General features: G+C 48.5%; 1 long non-coding RNA gene across 1 annotated transcript in view; it reads right to left on the bottom strand.

Moving 5' to 3' along the window:
* Positions 1-511: 511 nt before the first annotated feature.
* The window catches only part of LOC103351261 (uncharacterized), a 73,045-nt gene continuing 62,909 nt past the window's right edge, over positions 512-10,647 (bottom strand). The window contains exon 3 of the long non-coding RNA XR_011380445.2: positions 512-1,533. This is a non-coding gene — a long non-coding RNA (uncharacterized LOC103351261). The remainder of the gene's footprint in view (positions 1,534-10,647) is intronic.

Raw genomic sequence — 10,647 nt, 5'->3', positions numbered from 1 at the left:
GAAGTGATTAACCAAGGTAACAGGTAACCAAGGTAACAGGAATCCAGGCCTCTGGCTCTTGCTTCTGTGTCACCAGCCTCTGTGATTTCATTAGCCTTGTTTTTCTTCATTCCTAGGGTGACCAGATGTCCACTTTTGCTCAGGACAGTGCCAGTCTGTATCTGTTGTCCCAGAGTAATTATTAAAACTCTTTCATACTCAAAAGGGAAATGGTTTGGATGATAAAAATTGCATGATAAATCACAGCTTATTTTTTATAATTTACGATAATAATTTTATAATTTGTCCCCCAGCAGAGGGTCAGCTCCTCAGTGGCAGAGACCTTGCTGTTGCGTTCAGTGCTTCACCATCCACACTTTGAATGGTGCCGACACGCAGTAGGTGTTCAATAAATATGTGTTGAATTAGGAAATATGCAATATAAATATTCTCTATAGACTTAATGTAAATAACATATTATTTAATACTTTAATAATATGAATATGATCTACATAATTATTTCTCATATATCTTCAGTGAGTGAGATTTCTGAGCTCAGAATAGCATTAAGGAGCTAACACAATAACATGGGTTTCAGTTCCAGCACTGACTCTTCATGTCTCCTGTCCGGTGGACTCCTCCCCCTGAGCTTCAAGTGACTCCAGGACAACGGCCCCAGCTGTGCCTACCAGGGGCGAAGCGAATGTGCTACAGCATATTAGCACACATGGAAGTGGCTTAGAAGCCCTCAGTCGGACGGCAGTGCAGATGAAGATGGTGGTGGTAACACTCACGTGCGGACGATTCCTAAATGAGGCACGCGACTGGACAGCGGTGCTGAAACCCAGTAAGCCAATGCAACCTTTCAGAAGACTATTTCACGGGGCTGTGGTTACCCGCAACTTTTTACAGATTCCTTTCTATGCAAGGAGGAAGCCAGGTGTGCAGCGGCTCTTAGCTTGACTGTCCCCAAGCCCAGCCGGCTCCCACACCCTCCAGGGCGGCTCTGGAGGCTGGCCCCTTGCAGCGGCTCCGTGGACCTGGCTCTTAAGGGGCCATCGCTAACACTTGAAGCCAAACCACTGTGGGCCCAGGCATTCTACCCTCTCCAGGGAGTTCCCAGAGCAATTAACAAAACAGGAGGCCTAATTAGGAGCAACTGGGATTTACTGTCGACCCTTTTGAAGGAAAGTGAAGTCTTTTCTCAGGATCCTCCAAGCAGGAATTCGTCAGAGATTTGTGGAGGTGGCAGCCTGGCAGCTAAACCTCTCCTGATGGAATCGCGATTCTCTGATGGACTTTGGTCCCTGTAGAAAAACCTCAGTAGCGAGGCAGAGAAACATAACTTGGGCAACTTGAGTCCTCACATTTTGCAAATGCCTTTCTTTGCTGTTAATTCATTTCCTTCAGTCTGCGGAGAGTCTTGCCGTGGACTCTGCCCCTTTCTTTTCCAGGGTCTCACAACTCAGAGCACGTGAGTGCGCCTGTGTCAGTCCTTCAGTGATCCTCCACTCCTGAAGTCCACTCCTGAGTCCCATGTGCATCACAGAGACACTGAGAAGAGAAACACCAGTGAAGCGTCACTCCTGAGAAGAGAAATGCAACTTAAAACTACACCGTGATATCTGTTTTCACCCATCTGATTAGCACACACCAAGAAAGGGCATGGGGCTGAGTAGTGAGCACGGAGCTAGGCACTGACGTCAGCGCAGCCTCTCTGGGAAGCAGTTTGGAGATCGCTGTCACGTGCTGACCCAACAATCCCACTTCCGGGAATTCTTCCTAAGGACATACAAGGGTACTCCAAAAGATTATAGAACGTAGAATTAAAAGATAAGTTTTGGGGGCAGGGATCTGGCCTAGCAGTTAAGAGGTCATTTGGGATACCCACATCCCCTGTCGGAATGGCTGAGTTTGAGTCCTGGCTCCACTCCAGATTCCAGCTTCCTGCTAATGTGCACTCTGGGAGGAGGAAGGTGATGGCTCAAGTGCCTGGGCCCCTGCCACCTACTTGAGAGACCTGGGTTGATTTCCAGGCTCCTACCATCTGCTTGGCCCACCTCCAGCTGTTGTGGGCATTTAGGAAGTGAACCAGCAGATGGGAGATACCTCTCTGTCTCTGTCTCTGCCTTTCAAATAAAAAACAAATTAAAAATTTTCAGAGAATTTTAATTTGTTGCAAAAGAAATTTGAAATCCATGCACATGAGAAGTCTTGAAAAAGTTCACGGAAGGGGCTGGCGCCATGGCTCACTTGGCTAATCCTCTGCCTGCGGCTCTGGCATCCCATATGGGCGCTGGGTTCTGGTCCCAGTTGCTCCTCTTCCAGTCCAGCTCTCTGCAGTGGCCCAGGAAGGCAGTGGAGGATGGCCCAGGTGCTTGGGTCCTGCACCCGCATGGGAGACGAGGAGGAAGCACCTGGCCCCTGGCTTTGGATTGCCATAGTTCTGGCCGTAGTAGCCATTTAGGGGGTGAACCAATGGAAGGAAGACCTTTGTCTCTCTCACTGTCTAACTCTATCTGTCAAATAAAAAAAAAAGTTCATGGGAAATGCATAATATGGATTTCAAAACTTTCTGCACCAAAATAAACTACCTTTTAATTCCATTTCCCCACAAACTCTTGGAAGTACTCTCATACTAGTTGGTTATGGAATTCTTTCTATATTTCAATAGAAAATAGGTTAAATGAATTACCAGTAGGGCCATAAAAAACAAGGATGCTTTATATGGATCTGTGCCCTTCCCATTGGTCAGTTAGAACCGCGTGTGCCGAGTGCTACCACGTGACATCATGCAGAACCATCCAAACAGGTGTAAATGGATGTAAAATGACTCTGGAGTGACAATGAAGCAACAGTTAGCATCGTGTGTCCTTAGTGAGGGGAACTGGGAGTCTGGGGAACATTGTGTAGATGGTGGGCTTCTTTCTGTGCCCTCTTGCTGTGTTTTGAGTTGAGCTTTCTGGGAAATTAGCTTATATTTGCTTGGACTGCTTGCCACAAGCAGGACAGACACAATTTTCGACTGCAATGAGCATTTCTGTATTTTATTTCTGAAGCAGTTTCAGATACAGAGTCAACACAGCCTCTACAGTTGGTTCGATGGCATCTCTCACTGACGCTACCTTCGGTCCCATTCTGGAATTCTAAATGAAAAATCAAAAGTACTTAGAAGAGTGCTGTGCAAATAGCAAGCACTCAGTGCAGACAGGGGTCTTTAGGAAGTTTGTGGAGAACGTATACTGTGAAAAAAAACTATGCACGGATTTCAAATATTTTGGCACCAAAAGAAGCTCATTGTCGCACTGTGTTTCCATGGTCTCTCCGAGGTGCCCTTGTATTTGCTGTCGCCATCATATGCACTCTGAGGTTCCGCCCCCCTGTCCTGCACCTGGAACATCTACACCCTTCTGCCTCTCCCTCATCCTTCGGATCTCAGGTTCAAAGTCAATTTCCTCCAGGAAGCTCTCTCTCAGAACCCCTCTCAGCCCAACCGACAGTAGGTGCCCTGCCTCTGGGCTTCCCCGGCCCCTTCCAGCCCTGATGGAAGACAAACTACACGCATCTGCATCAGTTGTCTGGCTGCCCCATTGTATTGCTGATTTCACGAGAGTAGGCTGTGGGTTCTTCACTACGTTGGCAGCATCTAGTCAAGGGCTCGGCACACAGTAGGTCATCAATATCTGCACTTAATAGAATGCACAAGAACCTCCCTTGAGGGGGCCCAGTGGATGTCTTTGAAGACAGCTTCCTATTGGAAAATCCCTTGACATTCAAAAAAGGTGAACCAATCAGAGATGGACAGCTAATATAACCTCGACATGGATTTAAGACTTGGAAAACTGTGAATGTAGATTGCACAGATAAAGCACTATCAAAATACCCAGCTAGCAAGTACTTAGTCCTCTGTGTGTTTTGGATGCTGCTCATTGTTATTTTGACAGATATCAACTAATTCCCAATCCTCAGAGGTGAATAAATGCATTCATTGGTGGTGAAAGGGGTGGTGCCATTAGAACCTGGCCCCTGGGTTTCCGCACCGTGACCTTGCCCTCATAAGCGTCCCTTCCACCTTGACTGGCCTCCAGCGCCTGCTCCACCAGGAAGAAAGGCTTGGCAGGAGCCTGCCACAGATCTAGATGCGAGTTTCCTCACTGTTGTGAGAATTCAAGCTCTCTCCTCCAACATTAGGAAAAAAGAAAAAAAAAACCCTACAAACAGGCCTCTCATTCACTAACAATACAACAGGGTGGTTTTGCATCCCCAATCTTATACATATGTCTGCCGTAGCTGGGGCTGTGTGTGTGTGTGTGTGTGTGTGTCTGTGTTTTATAAGACGGTAGATGTCTGGGCAATCAGCAGGACGCCAGATTAAAATCTTACTACAGCTTCACTATGAGGAGTATCGGCGCTCATATTTCTCCTAAGTTCCTGGTTTGCTTTCCTTTCTCAGTCACAAACACGTCGCCGTTCCCTTCCCACTCTAGTCACCAGCAAAAGAAGTCAGCACGGCTCTTCCCTCGTTGCAACTGCTTTTCAGGCTGTTGAACACGGATGTCATGGACACTCGTCTGTGACATACTCACAGAAGCTTGGCCCACCCCCTTCTTGTTCAGATGAGAAAACTGACCCGGCTGAGGAAGTCAGAGGCCCAGGCATGGCCTGGGGTTTGAGCACCAGCCTCCCCTCCGACTCCCTCCTACTTCCTGACTTTTCTTTGTTGTTTTATTTATTTGGGAGACAGGTAGACCAAGAGCGAGCTTCCGTTCACCGTTTTACTCCCAAGATACCTGCAATGAGCAGCCTGGGCGGGGCCAGGGCTGAAGCCAGGAGCTGGGAACTCCATCCAGTCTCTCAGGTGGGTGGTGGAGACTCAGACACATGAGCCATCACCATGCCTCCTGCCTTAGCATGCAGCTGGCGTCAGGAGCCACAGGTGGGTGTTTGCCCCGCCATTCTGATCCAATATGGGACAGGGGTACCTTATATATGGAGGCTAAATACCCATCCCCTTACTCTTCTACTGTATCTCACTTTGTTCATTTTTAAAGAAAATATTTACTTACTTATTTTAAAGGCAGAGTTAGAGAGAGAGAGAGAGAGAGAGAGAGAGATCTAGCACCCGCTGGTTTATTCCCCAAATGACTGCAATGGCTGGGGCTGGGCCAGGCCAAAGCCTGGAGCCAGGAACGCCATCCAGGTCTCCCATGTGGGTACAGGGACCCAAGTAGTTGGGCCATCCGCCACTGCATTGCATTCCATTAGCAGGGAGCTGGATAGGAAGTGGAGCCCATATGGGATACCAGAGTTACCGGTGGTGGCTTAAACTGCTGTGCCACAATGCTGGCCCCTGCTCACTTATTTTTTAATTTCTCTCTCTCTCTCTTTCCCTTTTAAAAAAAAGATTTATCTATTTATTTATTTATTTGAAAGGCAGAGTTAGAGAGAGGCAGAGGCAGAGAAAGAAAGATCTTCCATCTGCTGGTTCATTCCCCAGATGGCTGAAACAGCCGGAGCAGCACTGATCCGAAGCCAAGAGCCAAGAGCTTCCTCCAGGTCTCCCATGCGAGTGCAGGGGTCCAAGCACTTGGGCCATCTTCTACTGCTTTCCCAGGCCACAGCAGGGAGCTGGGCCGGAAGTGGAGCAGCCAGGACTTGAACTGGTGCCCATATGGGATACCGGCTTTACCTGCTATGCCCTTTATTTTTCTTGCTAAATAAAATCCACGTCGTCACTGAAACTTGGTTTCTGCCAACTTTCCCCTCTTGCCATGACCTTCAAGTAAGAAACTACGAGTTCTGGAACCCTAGTCAACTGGAACTGAGAGATCGCTGCTGCTGGTGTGGCCACACTGCTGCTGCTGGGACATCTGGAGCCATGGCCAGCTGGGGACAGACAGGAGGAAGAGCTCCAGCCCAGTAGTAAGTGTGCTTCTAAACCCTGTCCCACGGCGCGCGCAAAGACCCTGCCTCCAAGGTGGGTACACAGAGCTCATTGTTTTCTTTGGGGACCTTTTGCCACATTTCCCTCTCACTGTGCTTTGAAAATTAACCACCAGAGTCTGGTCATTATGGCTTCATTAACCATTCCTTGTAATTGCACAAGTCATAATTAATTCATTTGTTATTCGCATTGGTGACATACGGACCCTTTAATAGGTTTTCCTCAGGGAATTCCACATCTTAAATGATACTGATGGCACTTTTAGGAAAGTCTTAAAGGGGACTCACAATACAAATTGTCTCATATAAGCAGCGATGAGTTATTCTATTATAAACATGAAATCCATTTTTTTTAATCTCTCCACCTTTTCAGATGAGACCCAGGAAGGTACACACACTACCCTTCCTTTCTCCAGTAGCTGTTTGTAATCTATAATTGAGAGTGCTGAAATAAAGTCATTCTTCTAAAGATAGATGTTGTATTTACACAAATGCATGCCAGAGTATTTAAGTAAATAATACTTGAATTAATTTCAGGTTAAAACCTTTCCTTTAAGCCTTCCTTTTTTTTTTTTTTACCCAGAAATCATCTGTATTTTAACATCTTACTGCACAGCTGCATCCCTCATGTTTAATTTATGTTGGAGTTCTTTTGTGACAAGACCAAGTTATTTTTTAAATGAAATCAATTCATTCTAGGTAAAACATTGGTGACCCAAATATCACACGCTCTCAAATTATGTCTAATCCTTCCCCTACCCCTGCCACCCTCTCTCACACACAGCCCTGTACTGAATGAGAATCCCACGCTGCTGAATATTTAATCAAATACTTTAATCATTGGTTGTCTGGCAGCAACATCAAGCCTGTGCTGACAGACACACAATTAAGTGACACAACTGAGGCAATTATCTATGAATTCAGGTTAAAAACTCAACTCCAGAACCAGCTTTGCCTGAAATACCCTAATCACGGAGCGAGAGAGGGAGAAAAAACAGTCGCTTGGGTTCGCGTTATTCCCGGAACGGCCTTGATTCCCACTTGAGTCGGTGGAAGTGGAAACACAGACACACAGAACTTGGGTCTCTTGGAGATGATGCAGTCCAAACCTTCTGATGTGGGGGATGGGAAAACGGAGATCCGCGGAAGTTAGGTGCCCTGAGCGGGTCACCAGTGGGGAGTGGCAGAGCCCAGGCTGGGCCACATCTCCCAGCTCTCACCCAACTGATGGCTTCTTAACCCGCTGTGCCACCATGCTGGCCCCACAGACTTCTTTATCTATTTGAAAGGGGTGGACTTGGGGGGAGGGGAGGAGAGAGAGAGAGAGGGAGAGAGAGAGAGAGAGAGATCTTCCATCTGCTGTTTCACTCCCCAAATGGCTACAGTGGCAGGGGCCAGGCAGATGCCAGGAGCCAGGATCTCCCTCAGGATCTCCCACGTGGGTGGCAGGGGTCCAAGGACTTGAGTCACCTTCCGCTGCTTTCCCAGACACAGTAATGATGACTTCTTGTCCTGGTTCCATTGCTTCCAGAAACCAGGAGAGGGGTGCCAGCACAATGAACTGCCCATGAAGACAGCAAAAATGCCACCCCAGTCATACGCAACAGTTCACCTTGATTATCAGATAACTGTCTATGTGTTCGCCAACACTAAAGTAGCCAGCTTTGAAGAGTAAATAGAAGCCTTCACAAAACAAACAACAAACGTTTTCACCATTCCTAACAGGTACCGGTACAGCAAACACCCTGTAGACCTACGGGAAAATCCAAGTTGGGTTTTGAGTCGGGCTCAGCGTCAGGTGCGGGGATCAGCTGAGGACCCTGCATCAAAGCGGAACTTGTCCATCAGGCCCTCGGGCAGGGAGGGGCCCGCGCCCAGGCTCCGCTCTCTCCCAGGGAGCTCCCCGGTTGCCAGCGGGGCGCTCTTCTCAGTATCCTAGGGCGCTCACCCTGGCAAGCCTGCATCCTTTGTTTCTGAAACAAGGGTTTTCCTGTACTTTTTTTTGCCAAAATGGCACTTTCCCAAACTGGCTCAAGCTACCAACCGCTCAGCTCACCGACTTCCTCTGCCTGGAAGTGCAGCATGCGGTTTTTGGGTTGCTTTTCATGTTTTTTGGTAACAGGATGTCTGCAGCTTTCGGAGCCCAGGAGTTCACCTGGAGGGTGGCTTGTGGTGGAAACCAGCCGTGGAAGGTTGGGGTTCTCTCTGTCTACTGGCGACAGCGGAGGACCCAGACTGAGGTCAAAATTATTATGTGGAGATTAAACTGTAGAATTTAATTACGTGTTCTGTTGCTCCTGGTACATTTATTAATTTAGCAGTACAAACTGACTGGAGCTAAACAAGCAGGACTGATTAATTTGCAGAGACATCTAGGTAACAGATTGTGATCAAAGTGGAGACCTGATCCTGTTAGATTGAAATGTGTTGTTGTGTGCCGCAGGAGGGGCACGGAGCAGCGCGGTTTATCTTTATCAATGCTCTCCTCTGAAGGAGGGGACAGGCTTGCAGATCCTAATCACGGCGGAGGCCCTGCCACTCAATAATTACCCACTGTCTCATCCTAATCCCGGAACTAAGCCCGTGCCCAATCCATCTGGGACCCTTTTCCGTCTATTGCACAGCTCAAGAGTACGTGTGTAAACTATTACCTCTGGTTGTGCGCTCTGTCCCCTGAGGACACACGCGCGGCAGTGACCAATTAGGTAGCCGAGTGCTCGTTCCCCCTCTGCTTCCGATCCATCTTGTTCTTCTCAGCTCCGGTAATGAAGCGGCGGCGCAGCAGGCTGCAGAGACCCGCTCACCTGCGAAAGCTGTCTTGGACATCAGAGGGTGGGGGACACTGTGGGAGGCTCTGAACCGAGGAGCGGCACGAGACCCTCCCCTTGTGTCGTGAAGCCTCGCTAAGCCACTCTCAACCTGCTGCTGCCTTCTGCCAAGAACAAATCACACTCCGAGGAAAACACTCCTGACCCCGATCCAGAAATCCAACCACTGAGGAGTGGGGATGCTTGGACCCACGATCCCCAAACGAGAACCCACTCATGTGCCACGGTTATGAGTGCTGGGTCCTGAAGCCCTAGAGACTCCAGTGAGAACTCGGGTCCTGCAGTTCATCAGTCACTTAACCTCTTTGAGATTCCAGCTGATCCTTGGTGAGATGGTGCCCATCACATAAAGATGTCTATAAAAAAATAGATTTTATTTTATTTGAAAGAGTTATAGAGAGAGGTAGAGACACCCACAGATCTTCCATCCACTGGTTCACTCCCCAAATGACTGTAACAGCCAAAGCTGAGCCAATCTGAAGTCAGGATCCAAGAGCTTCTTCCAGGTCTCCCATGTGTGTACAGGGTACCAAGGACTTGGGCCATCCTCTGCTGCTTTCCTAGGCACATTAGCAGGGAGCTGGATTGGAAGTGGAGCAGCCAGGACTCAAACTGGCGCCCAGGCTGGGGCTTTAACCTGCTCCGCCACAGCACCGGCCACATGAAGATCTCTTGAGAATTAACCAAGTGCACTCGACTTAGAAACGATGAAGCCTCCATTGGTTAGCTAGTCCCCTTGTTTTCTGAATTCCTGTTGCCACTTAAAGCCAAGACCCCAACATCTGGCTCTTGTTCCGGTCGCACTAATCAGCCGTTATCTGCTCACTATGTTGTGTCTGTGTACTTCATCTGTGCAATCAAGTACACATCCCCTGGAGGGTAAATCCATGTCTTTTTCTTGTGTGTAACCCACAAGGGACAGTGAATAAACACTCAGTGATTCTTGTCCTCAACTCTTCATCAAACTCTCCACAAATAGCCCTGAAGGTGAGAGGGACAAATGATAAGTTTTAACTTTTTTTAAAAAAAAGAGTTATTTATTTATTTGAAAGAGTTACACAGAGATAGAAGGAGAAAGAGAGAGAGAGAGAGAGAGAGAGAGAGGTCTTCCATCCACTGGTTCACTCCCCAGTTGGCCCCAACGGCCGGAGCTGCGCCAATCCAAAGCCAGGAGCCAGGAGCTTCTTCCAGGTCTCCCATGTGGGTGCAGGGGCCCAAGTCCTTGGGCCATCTTCAACTGCTTTCCCAGGCCATAGCAGAGAGCTGGACAGGAAGTGGAGCAGCTAGGACTCGAACCAGTGCCCATATGGGATGCCGGCACTTGGAGGAGGTGGCTTTACCCGCTACGCCAAAGTGCCAGCCCCGAGTTTCAACTTTCAAATGAGAAGAGGCTGGGGGTGGGTGTTGTGGTACAGCAGGGTAAGCCGCTGCTTGGGATGCCTGCATCCCAGACCAGACTGCCTGCCTCCAGTCCTGGCTCCTCCAGTTGATTCAGCCTCCTGCTAATGCGCCTGGGAGGCAGCAGATGATGATGGCGCAAGTGCTTGAGTCCCTGTCACCCATGTGTGAGCCCAGGATGGAGCTCCTGGCTCCTGATTTTGGCCTGGCCCTGCCCTGGTTGTTATAGTCATTTGAGGAGTGAACCAGTGGATGGAAGATCTTTCCTACCGTTCTTCTTTTTTGTCCCACTGCCTTCCAAATAAATAAATCTTAAAAAATTAAAACAAGAGAAGCGGCAATGATGTTAAACAAGTTAGCTAGCAGAGTTGCTAAGAATTCGTGAGTTATGAATGTCAGTTTGTACCAGAATCTGCAGAGGAGCCACAGGCCACCCCTGCACGCTGTCAGCTGGGGCAAAACCACTTGAAATGGCAGTGGCTGTCTTCAACGTCCTCCA

Source organism: Oryctolagus cuniculus, chromosome 12 (assembly GCF_051225735.1).
Source record: "Oryctolagus cuniculus isolate XC-2025 breed Fujian yellow rabbit chromosome 12, ASM5122573v1, whole genome shotgun sequence".
NCBI classification, from domain to species: domain Eukaryota; kingdom Metazoa; phylum Chordata; class Mammalia; order Lagomorpha; family Leporidae; genus Oryctolagus; species Oryctolagus cuniculus.
The sequence above is the reverse complement of the archived record's forward strand: the minus strand, read 5'-3'. Positions and strand labels throughout refer to the sequence as shown.